The sequence below is a fragment of the Dasypus novemcinctus genome, chromosome 9 (genome assembly GCF_030445035.2).
Source record: "Dasypus novemcinctus isolate mDasNov1 chromosome 9, mDasNov1.1.hap2, whole genome shotgun sequence".
Classification (NCBI taxonomy): domain Eukaryota; kingdom Metazoa; phylum Chordata; class Mammalia; order Cingulata; family Dasypodidae; genus Dasypus; species Dasypus novemcinctus.
The window spans coordinates 120,792,361-120,805,461 of NC_080681.1; the positions used below are offsets into that span (position 1 = coordinate 120,792,361).

The 13,101-nt window shown below is 41.8% G+C and overlaps 1 long non-coding RNA gene across 5 annotated transcripts in view; it reads right to left on the reverse strand.

Annotated features, from left to right (window-relative positions):
• Positions 1-449: 449 nt before the first annotated feature.
• LOC139439704 (uncharacterized) overlaps positions 450-13,101 on the reverse strand; it is a 79,715-nt gene continuing 67,063 nt past the window's right edge. For all 5 annotated transcript variants that reach the window (XR_011649752.1, XR_011649751.1, XR_011649748.1 and 2 more), the window contains 3 exons: positions 2,867-2,951; positions 2,387-2,465; positions 450-572 (listed from right to left, as the gene is read on the reverse strand). This is a non-coding gene — a long non-coding RNA (uncharacterized lncRNA). The remainder of the gene's footprint in view (positions 573-2,386; positions 2,466-2,866; positions 2,952-13,101) is intronic.

A 13,101-nucleotide genomic window follows, 5' to 3' on the forward strand; every position in this document is an offset into this window, starting at 1 on the left:
GCGGCACCTGGAATTTGTGTCACTTTTTTGTTGTGTCATCTTGCTGTGTCAGGTCTCCATGTGTGCATGTGTGCGGCACCATTCTTGGGCAGGCTGCACTTTTGTACTGGGCGGCTCTCCTTACGGGGCGCATTCCTTGCTCTACGCAGGGGATACCCCTGCGTGGCAGGGCACTCCTTGCGCCCATCAGCACTGCGCATGGACCAGCTCCACATGGGTCAAGGAGGCCCAGGGTTTGAACCATGGACCTCCCATGTGGTAGGCAGACACCTGATCCATTGGGCCAAGTCCACTTCCCTAGATTGGATTTTTAATTGTAAATCTTCTCACAAAGAAAAGCCCAGCCTAGATGGTTTCACCAGTGAATTCTAGCAAACATTTAAACAAGAACTAATACCAGTTCTTCATAAACTTTTCCAAAAAACAGAAGAAAAGAAAATACTTCCCAATTCATCCTATGAGATCAGTTTTATTCCAATTTTTAAAAAAATAATCACAGGGAACAGCTGTAGCTCAGTGTTTAAGCACCTGCTTTGCATGTCTGAGGTCTTGTGTTCAATCTTCAGTGCCTCCTAAAAAATTACAATAAATTTTAGTAAATAAATAAATAATAATAAAAGAAGAACAAGAGAATAAAATAAAGGTTTACCAGCGTCATTTTAAAAAATCACAAATAGGGAAGCAGCTGTGGCTCAATCAGTTGGGCTCCCATCTACCATATGGAAGGCCCTGGATTCTCATCCCGGGGCCTCCTGTGAAGGCAAGCTGGCCTGCATGCTGTGGAGAGCTGGCTGCCCATGCCCGCACCATGGAGAGCTGACACAGCAAGATGATGCAACAAAGGGAGACAAGCAGACATAGAAAAAACATGCAGCAAACAGAGAACAGAGAACAGACAGCAAAACAAGCTGCATGGAGGGAAGGGCATGGAATAAATAAATAAAATCTTTTCTAAAAAAATTCACAAATAAACAAACTGAATCTAGGAACCTATAAATCTAGGAACCATGAATTCAAGACTGGTTTAACATGCAAAATTCAATTGATATAAATACCATATTATAGGAATACATGAGAAAAGCCAAATGATAATCTCAATGGCTGCAGAAAAATATTTGAAAAAATCCAAAACCCTTTTGTGATTAAAACACTTGACAAACTCAAAATAGAAAGAAACCGTCTCTATCTGATAAAGGACATCTACAAAAAAGCATATGCCTAACATTGTACTTAATGATATGTATTAGTTTCCAATTGCTGCTGTAACAAGCTACCATAAATTTAGTGTCTTAGATGATATGAATTTATTATCTTACAGTTACAGAGGTCAGAAGCCCAAAATAGGTCTTATTGGGCTAAAATCAAGGAGTTGGCAAGGTTGGATTCCTTCTGGATGCTCTAGAGGAGAATCTGATTCCTTACCTTTTCCAGCTTCCAGAGACAGCTACCCACATTCTTTGGTTCATGGCCCTTATCTGGAGTTAGCTATATTTGAAGTTAAGGGCTTAGTCCTCCAGCCTGCTAAGTCTTCTGAAGACTTCTGACACCAACTGCCAGTTCAGAGTTTCCCAAATCCACCCTGAGTTTTGATAATTGACCAGAATGACTCATAAAACTTGGAAAAACACAATACTTACTATTACAGTTTTATTATAGTGAACGGATACAAATTAGAACTAGCCAAAGGAAGAGATGCACAGGGCAAGGTCTGGATGGGTTGCAAATGCGAAGCTTCTGTCATCCTCTGGACATGTTACTCTCTCAATATGGATGTGTAGTAATATACACTGTGTATTGCCAACCCACGAACCTCACCCGAATTTCAGTGTCCAGAGTTCTTATTGGAAATTCATCACATAGGCATGATTGATTGAAGCATTGCCCAGTGGTTGATCTCCAGCTCCTTACCCTCCCAGGGGTCAGGTTGATATCAAGCAGCTCCAAGGACCAACCCTCCAATCACATGGTTGGCCTTTCTGGCATGACCAGCCCCATACTGAGTCATCTTGCACTCCCACCATGAGGCATCTTATTAGCATAAACTACCAGGTGTGGCCTAAGAGGCCTACCATCTATTAAAAAGACACTCAGGAAGTTCCAAGTGCTTAGAGTTGACCTCTGCAGGATCTGGGACAAAGGCAAGACCTCTCTGTAGGTGAGGCCAAATTCCTTTTGACACCACCTTCCTCTTCCACCTTCGAAGCCAACCAGGCCACCTCTTTAGTGCCATCATCTCCCTCTTCTCCCTCTTCTCCCTCCTCTTCCACTTTTAAGGACCATTGTGGTTATATTGGGCCCCTCAGGATCATCTAGGATAATCCCTCTATTGTAAGGCCAGCTGCTTAACGACCTTAGTTCCCTTTGCCATGGAAGGTAACATACTCACAGGTTCCAGGATTAGGGCAGGAACATCTCTGGGGACCAGTGTTCGGCCAGCCACATGGTGAAGGACTGAACACTTTCACCTTAAGATCAGGAACAAGACAAGGATTTGGCTCTCACTGTTTCTATTAAATATTGTGCTGGAGGTTCTAGGCAGGGCAATTAGGCAAAAAAGTTTTAAACCAACAAACAAACAAAAGGCATCCAGATTGGAAAAGAAAAGGTAAAATTATCTCTATCTGCATATGACATTTTCTTGTATATAGAGAGTCCTGAAGAATCCCTTTAAAAAGCGATTAGAGGGAAGCAGATTTGGCTCAACCATTTGGGTACCTGCCTACCACATGGAAGGTCCTGGGTTCGGGTTCCAGGGTCTCCTAGAAGAAGATGAGCAGGTGCAACCCCTGACAATGAGCAGATGCCACAAGCCAGCAGAAGCCACAGCCCACAGGGGGCAGATGTGGCTCAGTCATTGGGCACCCACCTTTCATGTAGGAGGTCCTAGGTTCAGTTCCCAGAGCCTCCCGGAGAAGGCGAGCAAACAATGAGCAGATAGATGAGAGAATCATCTGGGGGAGGGGGACAATAAAGAAAGAAAAATAAAGTAAATAAATAAATCTTTAAAAAAAAAAACCTGAAAGAGAAAAAATTTAAAAATAAAGCTATTAGAACTAATCAATGAGCTCACCAAGGTTGTAAGACACAATCTCAATATACAAAAGTCAATTGTATTTCTATACACAAGTAATAAACAATTTGAACACAAAATTAAGAAAATAACACCTTTTATAATAGTATCAAAAAGAATAAAATATTTAGGAATAAGTTTAACAAAAGAATATAAAACATGTACTAAGAAAACTTCAAAACATTGTTGAAAGAAATTAAAGAAAACCCAGATGAATGCGATGACATCCCATGTTTATGGATTAACAGACATAATATTGCTAAAATGGCAATTCTTTTCAAACTGATGTGCAGATTCAATACAATCTCCATCAAAATCTTGCTGTCATTTTTTTGCAGAGACCGACAAGCTGATCATTATATTCAAATGCAAGGAATTCAAAATACTCAAAATTATCTTTTAAAAAGAACAAAGTTGGAGGACTAGTACTTCCAAATTTCAAAACTTATTACAAAGCTACAGTAATTAAAACTGTATGGTTCTGACATAAGGATAGATATATAGATCAATGGAATGAAATTGAGAGTTCAAAAATAAGCCATCACATCTATGGTCAATTTTTTCTTAAACTTTTAGTTTGAAGGGATTTCAAACTTATAAGACAGTTGCAAAAATAATATAAAACCCATACAGAAAACTCCAACATAAACCCCACAGTTAAACCCAATATAATGATTTTTACATTTTCCCACATTTGTTATATCACTCTATCTACAGATCTTTCAGTCCAACTGTCCATCTGTCCATCCATCGATTTATCTATACATTTTTAAACATTTGCTAGTAGTTTTGTATACCTTAATTTCCTTGAACACATAATACTTTCATGTACATTTCCTAAGAACAAGGATAGTCACTAGTGTAACCACCTTAAGTGCAGGCATCAAGTTCAAGAACTTTAATGTTGATATAAGGCTTATAGTTTATATTCTAATTTTTTCATATGTCCCAATAATGTCCTTTTAGACTTTTCTTCTCTGTTATTAGGTCCAGTCCAGGATCATGTATAACATTTGTCATTGTCTCTTTAGTAGCTCTTTTTTTTGTAATTGTAGAAATACACACACAACATAAACTTTCCCATCTCAAGCACTCCCAAGCACACCACAGTGGTATTAGTCACATTCACCGTGTTGTACTCCCCTTACACCTTCCATTACCAGAACTTCTCCTTTACCCCAAACAGAAACCCTTTTGAATTACTCCTCTATTCCCCTTCCCCTCCCCCTCCCCCTCCCCCTCCTTAGTAACCTGTACTCTACCTTCTGTCTCTATGTGCATCCTCTAGCTATTTCATATAAATGGAATCATACAATATCTTTCCCTTTGAGTCTGACCTTATTTCATTCAAAGTTCACCCATGTTGTAGCATGTATAAAAATTTAATTCCTCTTTAAGGCTAATATTCTCTTGTATGTTGTAGCAGTTTGAGATTATTTTATGAATCCCAAAAAGAGAAAGATTATGTTTGTAAATTAAATCTATTGGGTGTGATACACTGTGATTGCATTAAATTCAGCTGAGGGACATTTGTTTAGATTATTTGATAAGATTGCTTTGGTCTTTTGATTCGACTATGTCAGTGGGCATGACCCAGGTTGAGTCCCCACCCCCTTACCGGGTCTGATATAAACAGAGACACACACAGGAAGCGAGAGCTCTGTCTTTTTTTTTTTTTTAGAATTTGTATTATCTTATTTTATCCCCCTCCCCTTTTTGCGCTCGCTGTCTGCTCTCTGTGTCCATTTGCTGTGTGGTCTTCTCTGTTTGCTTGTCTTTATCTTATCATCTTTCTCTTTAGGAGGCATTGGGAATCAATCCCAGGACCTCCAGTGTGGGAGAGAGTCAATCAATTGCCTGTGCCACTTCATCTCCCTGGTCTGCTGCATCTTTCACTGTCTCTCCTCTGCGTCTCCTTTGGTTGTGTCATCTCGCTGTGCCAGCTCTCTGCGGTGCAGGCCACCAGCTCTCCGTGGCACGGGCCAGCTTTCCTTCGCCAGGAGGCCCCAGGAATTGAACCCAGGGTCTCTCATAAGGTAGACGGGAGCCCAAAACCACTTGAGTCACACCCGCTTCCCAGCTCTGTCATTTTCCATCCTGCCATGTGACAGAAAAGAGAAGGCTCAATCAGCTGAGGCCCCTGGGAGAGATGAGCCATTTTGCCTGAAAGCTTACAGCAGAAATTGGGAAGAGAGCAGAACAGTCGAGACTGCTATAGAAGACCTGGAAAGAAACAGACCCTAAACCAGGAGAGAGAGGACTACACAATCACTTAAGCATGAGGCCTCAAGAGGCTGGGCCCAGGGAGCTCAAGAGGAAGAGGAAGCCCAGAGGGCAAGGAGAGACCAGGCAGAGATCGCCCGCCATCTTGCTTCAGCACGTGGTGGCTGACTTCGGTGAGAAAGCACCTCTCCTGGTAACTTGAGTTGGACTTTCTATGTCCTTGGGACTGTAAGCTAGATAAATGCCCCTTATAAAAGCCAACAGATTTCTGGTACTTTGCATTGGCAGCACTTTGGCAGAGTAAAACATGTATATGTATACACCACACTTGGTTTTTCTGCAATGCACATGGCAGCCTCTTCTGACTTCTCCTCTGGGTCCCGTTTACTTCCAGTGTCTGCCTGCTCCCCAGCTTTCTCTCTGTGTCTGAACTCCATTCTGTTTATAAAGGACTCTAGTAATAGTACTAAGATCCAGCCTGATTCAGTTGGACCACACCCTAAATGAAGTAACCTCATCAAAAGTCCTACTTACAATGGGTTGTAAATACAGGAATGGATTAAGAGAAATAATATGTTTTTCTGGGATACATAGCTCCAAGCCACCACAAATATGGTCGATTTATTTTGATAAGAGTTCCAAGACACTTCAATGAGGAAAGAATAGTCTTTTTAACAAATGATGCTATGATAACTGGACAACCACATGCATGAGAATGAAGTTGGACTCTTTGCTTACACCATACACAAACATAACTCCAAATTGATCTTAGTCCTAACTAAGAGCTAGAACTATAAAACTCTAAGGAAACAGAGGAGTAAACCTGTGTGACCTTGCATTAGGCAAAGCCTTTTTGGACACAGCATGAAAGAAAAAATAGCTCAATTAGGCTGCAACAAAATGTTAAGTTTTGTGTTTTAAAGGACACCATCAAGAAAGTGGAAAGGGGAAAAAGATATGGCTCAACCAATTGGGCTCCCATCTACCATGGAGGAGGTCCAGGGTTCAATGCCCAGGACCTCCTGGTAAGGGTAAGCTGGCCCACACAGCAAGCCGGCCCATGCGGAGTGCCAGACCATGCAGGAATGCCACCCTGTGCAGGAGTGCTGCCCTGCATGGGAATGCAACCCATAGTGGGAAAGCTACCCTACACAGGAGTGCAGGTTGACGCTGAGAGCTGGCACAGCAAGATGATGCAACAAGAGACACAGAGGAGAGAAAATAAGAAGAGGTAGCAGAATAGGAAGTTGAGGTGGTGCAAGAGAGTAATCACCTGTCTCCCACTCCGGAAGGTCCCAGGATTGGTTCCCAGAGCCGCCTAATAAGAATACAAGCAGACACAGAAGATCACAGTGAATGGACACAGAGAGCAGACAACGGGAGCAAGGAGAGGGGCAGAAATAAATGAAATAAATCTTTAATTAAAAAAAAGAAAGTGAAAAGACAACCTACAGAATGGGAGAAAATATTTGCAAATCATATGTCGGATAAAGTGACTTGTATCTAGAATATATAAAGAATGCTAAAAGTAAAACAAAAAATGACAAAAAAAAAAAAAAAACAACCCAAAATGGTACACAAAGACTCAAATAAAGTCAAGTGGGGGAAAAAAAAGTGGGCTATCTGTAGCACACATTTATTTTTTATTTTTTATTAAAATTATTTATTTTTACAAATTACATTAAAAAAATACGAGGTCCCAATCAACCCCACTCCCCCCACAGCAACACTCTCTCCCATCATCGTGAGACATCCATTGCACCCAGTAAGTACATCTCTGAACATCACTGCACCCCGTAGTCAATGGTCCACATCATAGCCCACACTCTCCCACGTTCCATCCAGTGGGCCCTGGGGGGATCTACAATGTCCTGTAATTGTCCGTGAAGCCCCACCCAGGACAACTCCACGTCCCGAAAACGCCTCCACATCTCATCTCTTCCTTCCATTCCCCAAACCCAGCAGCCACCATGGCTACCCTTCCCACACCCATTCCACATTTTCTCTGTGGACATTGGATTGGTTGTGTCCATTGCACATCTATATCAAGTGGGGGGTTAGATTCCACATGGATACTGGATGCACTCCTCCTGCTTTCAGTTGTAGACACTCTAGGCTCCTTGGTGTGGTGGTTGACCTTCTTCAACTCCATGTTAGCTGAGTGGGGTCAGTCCAATAAATCAAAGTGTAGGCGCTGAAGTCTGTTGAGGCTCTGGGCCTGGGTGTCTTATTATCAGTCCAGAGATTCAAATCCCCTAAATACATCTTAAACCCCAGCACCAACTACAATTCCAATAAAGCAGCATGCAAGTCTTGTGGGAAGAGATCCCCTCTGAGTCCAATTCCATCATGTAGAAACACCAGCTCCAAAGAAGGGCCATCTGCCATGGCAGTGAACCCCATCTGCCATGACCATAGAACCCGTGGGTCTCTTTATCCCTCAAAAGAACCAATACCTGGGGTTGTATCTACTTTATCTGTCTCTTAGACTCTGCTCAGTTGTGCATAAGGGCATTCCTTCTGACAACCTCCAGACTCTTTTTTAGAGACTCATAGCCTTATAATCTCATTTCTCCTTTCCATTTCCCCCTTCCATTAGGTCAAACATCATTTTGAAGTCATGTTATTATATGTAGACAGGGATATTCTGCTGATCCGTATTGAACCTTTAATTCAAGGTCATTTTCTAGTTGCATCTTCAGCTGGTATGTGGTAGTGATCCCTCGGTGCCAGGGAGGCTCATCCCCGGGTGTCATGTCCCACGTTGGGGGGAATGCACTGCATCTACATGCTGAGTTTGGCTGTGAGAGTGGCCACATTTGAGTAACATGAAGGCTGTCAGGAGGAAACTCCCAGGCACAGTGCTACTCTAGGCCTTGTTCTTATTGCAGATGTATAGGCTCAAAAGCATAGCCATTAGTATCAGGAACCCACTGTTGGGCCCTCCTTCCTTCCTGGTTCTTGCCGTTGCCCCTGGGGGACTGCTGCTGCTCCCCAGGGCCCATGACCGTGACCCCCCGGCCAGGCGCCCAGTACCCGCCCCAGCTGTTGTTTTTAATTGTTTCCACTATGAGTACATCTAGACATTACTATATACCCTGGGCATATGCCCTGTATAACTCCCTGTCAGCCATATATATCCCGTCAATAACATCCTATATCAGTATTCCTCCGCTGCCATTGTTGAACCACTCTGTGATCCAAAACTTCCTGTAAAGTGAATCCCAACATAATGTCAGCTTCACAAGAGTCTTAGATCACTGAAATTCATATACACAATATACAGTACTTCCCCAGATCCACCATAAAACCTTTTCCCTTCCACAGCAATAATCTTTTAGCTTATTCATCTCATATTTCCTGATACTGATGTACAGATTCCGGGACAATAGCTTTCAAACAAGGTGACATCTGTGCTTACTATGTGGTCCATACTTTAGATTGTACAGTTTTCTAAATTTTTTAGTTATCCTATGTTTTGCCTTATGGTTTACATTATTAGTCTGTCGTCCCCTATATGTTTCTGGTGTAATATTTCATGTTTTATATTCATCCTCGTGTACTCTCACAGAACTCCTCTCTTGCCCACATATTTACCTTGGTTTCATCCATTCCACATCCATTTTCCCCCTCCCCTTGAGGCCCACAACGCCAGCCAATCTCCATTTCCCGAGAAGCCATGTCCAGAGATACTTGCAGCAGTATTCAAGACCTGACTTTCTCAACTGCCCTAATGCCCTGGGAGCCGCCCTTTCTCACGAGAGATACAGTTCTCTCTATTTGACGTCATTAGTCCTCCCCAGGATGTGGGTCCACCCCAACTCTCACTTCTTGGGTCTCTTCCCAATGGTACAACCCACCTTGGCAAAATGAGCCTTCAGCTATTCCCCCGGAGTCCGTCCCGCATCAGACAATACCCCCTGAGCATCCTAACCAGGTGTCCCTCCTACTTATACTTTGATACGATTTTCTCAACATTTTGTTCTCAACGGACACCTGACACTCTCCCATGTTTGTATGTTGCCCCTCCCTCCCCCGAATTTTTGGACAATATTACCCCTCTTCCCATCCCCAGCCCCCCTCAAACCCACAAAGCCCCACCCGAAGGCAACCCCTTGCCCCCATTTTGTCCCTTCTTTGTGCTCATACTTACCGCCAGCTCATCACAGATTCCACCCCTGCAGACGTTAACTCACATCCTTCCTCCACCCCCCGATTTCCTGTAAGCCTCTTTTCCAGACGCTAGCTCTCTGAGGCAGTTTGCTTATTTCAAGTCATTGAGGTCATGTAGTATTTGTCCTTCAATGCCTGGGTTGCTTCACTCAACATAAGATTCTCAAGATTCATCCATGTTATCACGTGTGATTGTAGTGTATTTGTTCTTACAGCCGAGTAGTATTCCATTGTGTGTATATACCACATTTTATTGATCCACTCGTCTGTTGATGGGCATTTGGATTTATTCCAACTTTTGGCGATAGTGAACAATGCTGCTATGAACATTGGTGTACATATATCGGTTTGTGTCCTTGTTTTCAGTTCTGATGGGTATATACCCAGCAGTGGTATTGCTGGGTATTATGGCAAATCTATGGTTAGTTTTTTGAGAAACTGCCAAACTGTCTTCCAGAATGGTTGGATCCTTCTGCATTCCCACCAGCAGTGGATGAGTGTTCCCCTTTCTTCACATCCTCTCCAGCATTTGTATTCTTCTGTTTTTTTCATAGCTGCCAATCTTATGGGAGTAAGATGGTATCTCATTGTCATTTTGATTTGCATTTCCCTGATAGCTAGAGATTTGGAGCATTTTTTCATGTGCTTTTTAGCCATTTGTACTTCTTCTTTGGAGAAGTGTCTGTTTAAATCTTTTTCCCATTTTTTAAATGGGTTGTTTATCTTTTTGTTTTCAAGATATATGAGTTCTTTATATATGCAAGTTATAAGTCTCTTATCAGATATATGGTTGCCAAATATTTTCTCCCATTGTGTGGGTTCCCTTTTTACTTTCTTGACAAACTCCTTTGAGGTGCAGAAGGCTTTAATTTTGAGGAAGTCCCATTTATCTATTTGTTCTTTTGCTGCTCGTGCTTTTGGTGTGATATTCATGAAGCCATTTCCTATTACAAGGTCCTGTAGATGTTTCCCTACACTGCTTTCCAAGATCTTTATGATCTTGGCTCTTATCTTTGATCCATCTTGAGTTGATCTTTGTATAAGGTGAGTAGCACACATTTAAATGCTCACTGTTTGCCAGGCACTGTCCTAAGAGCTTTATACACCTTATCTCATGCAATCCTCATATAGTCCCGGAATGAGGCCAATGTTTTCCTCATTTTCAGATGAAGAAACTGAGGCACAGAGATGTTTAAGTAACTTGATCAAAGTTACACAGCTATAGGAGCTAGGATTTGAGTCCAAGCAGACCCCAGAGACTACACAAAATGTGGTCATTATAGGGAGGGCTTATGGCAATTTCTGTTTCATTTTTACAGAATTCTCTTTGTCACCCCGATGTTTAGATTAGTGTGGCCCAATAGAGGCCTGGTTTAACTGACTCCCATCCTCCTTCCAGCACATGCAGAAACCAAAGCTGCCTTTCAATTTCTGCATTTCCACACCTCATTCTGAGAAAAAGAATATCAGCCCTTGACATTGGGGAGCTGGCTTCTGGGACCATTTGCTAGAACTTGGTGTTGAGAGACTGAATATATAAATGGAAATGGCCAGACCATATGTAAAAATTGAATTCTGACTCATAATCTGAAGCAAGCAGTCAAGGAAGCCAGACCACAACTTCTGTAGCAACCCAAAAACAGGACTTAATAACCGCCAGTATCCTTAATTTTTGCCCTACTTCCAACTTAGGATCAACCAGAGAAAAACTCAATATGCTCTCCTAACCAATCACATATGATGCCCCACCTCCAACTTCCCCTTGCCAACAACCTTCGACCAGGGAATACTTGAAGCCCTTCCCTTTTTCTACTCTGAAGTTTTTGTACTTTCATATCTGCCTCTGTGTCTCTGCCAAATGCAAGTGAAGGTGGCTGACTCCCTTGTTATAACAAGCCCCAAGTAAAGAGTTTTGCTTATTTTCACTTGGGTGGTCTTTGTTTATTTCCAGTTTTCCTTGAAGTCTCAACAATAGTCTGCACTGCCCAGTATGGGACCCATAGAGGGTCTTTGTGTGGGTGCTCTCTCTGGAAATTAAGAGTTATTGTTTTCTGTGCAGAGCTGATTCAACAAGGACCCCCTTGAATCTCCTACTGGAACTCTCAGGCAGCTTTCCTGCTGCCTGGGAGAGAGGGAAGTGAGGAAGGGAGAAAAGGGGAACATCAGATCCCTAAGTGTTTTATTTAACTACAAACAGGATTCCTTGCTTGAAACTTTCCCTAGTATTTGGTTGGTTTTTCCTTGTTTTTCTTTCCTCTTTATCTCCCCAAGGCCCTTTTTTCCTTCCTTTTTCTTTCTTTCTCTTTTTATTTTTCCTGCTCACTTCCCCACTCCCTTTAGTCCCTTTTTTTTTTCTCTTTCTTTCTTTCTCTGCTTTCTTATTCTTCTTACATTAGGTTCTGCAGGGAGAGCTTCACATGTGCTGTATTTCCCCATCCTCTATTTACTCTTTTCTGTGTGTATTGATTTTGGCCACCAACACTATTCCCTTTCCTCTACATCTTTCTATCCTCCCTCATTGATTGTTTCTCTTACATTACACCTCTCTTTGTTTGCCCCCTATTTTTTTTACTTTTTATAACTAATACCTTTGTTCTGTTTTCTGCCTTATATTCACTCTTTGTATTATTGTCCTCTCTTTTCTCTTTCCCTCTCTCCTGAACCCCCCAGGCCTTTTAATTCACACTGTATTCCTCCCCATATTCAGAATTTTATGTACTCTACTTTTCTTACTGTTATAACTCCACATACCATACATGGTCTAATATCCATTCTCCTATATCTCTCATGGTTCCTCTGTTAATATTTACTATCAATACTACTATTATTCATTTTCTTTTCTTACTCCTTTTGCTTTCTCTGGCCCTAATATTTTCCTTCAAGTGAACTTAGCCAATAACAAGGAAATAGAATAAGAAGAACAAAGTGACAAAAGAGAAGACTTAACATGCACACAAAAACAACAACTAATTAAACTCCAAACTAGACAAAGAAGCTAAGCAACTGACAAAACCCGTCAAGATAAAATGATTACCAGACAACAAGAAAAAACTACAAACCAAACCAATAATCAGGAAAACATGCCCCAATCCAATGAACAAACTAAAAACCAGGAAGAGGAGCAGAACATCGAACAAGTAATTAGAGATCTCAAAACATATATTAGGGACCAATTTTAGGTGAAGGAAGAGATTGAGAATATGAAGAAAAACAATTGGAGACAACACAGAAGAATTTGCAATCATACACAAAAATATAATGGATATGATGGTGATGAACAGCACAATTCAAGAAATCAAAAATACACTCTCAGCAAATAACAGCAGACTCAAAGAGGCAGAGGAGAGATTAAGTGATGTGGAAGACAGCCCCACTGAAATCAAACAGATAGTAGAACTGGTCAATGAAAAGATAGAAAAAATCCAGCAGAGGCTTAGGGACCTGAATGACAATGCAAAATACACAAACATACATATTATAGGCATCCCAGAAGGAGAAGAGAAGCAAAGGGGGACAGAAAGGGGGGGGGGGTGCTGGAGGAAATAATGGCTAAAAACTTCCCAAACCTATTGAGGGAGATGGATGTACATATCCAGGAAGCACAACGCACCCCAAACAGTATAAATCCCAACAGG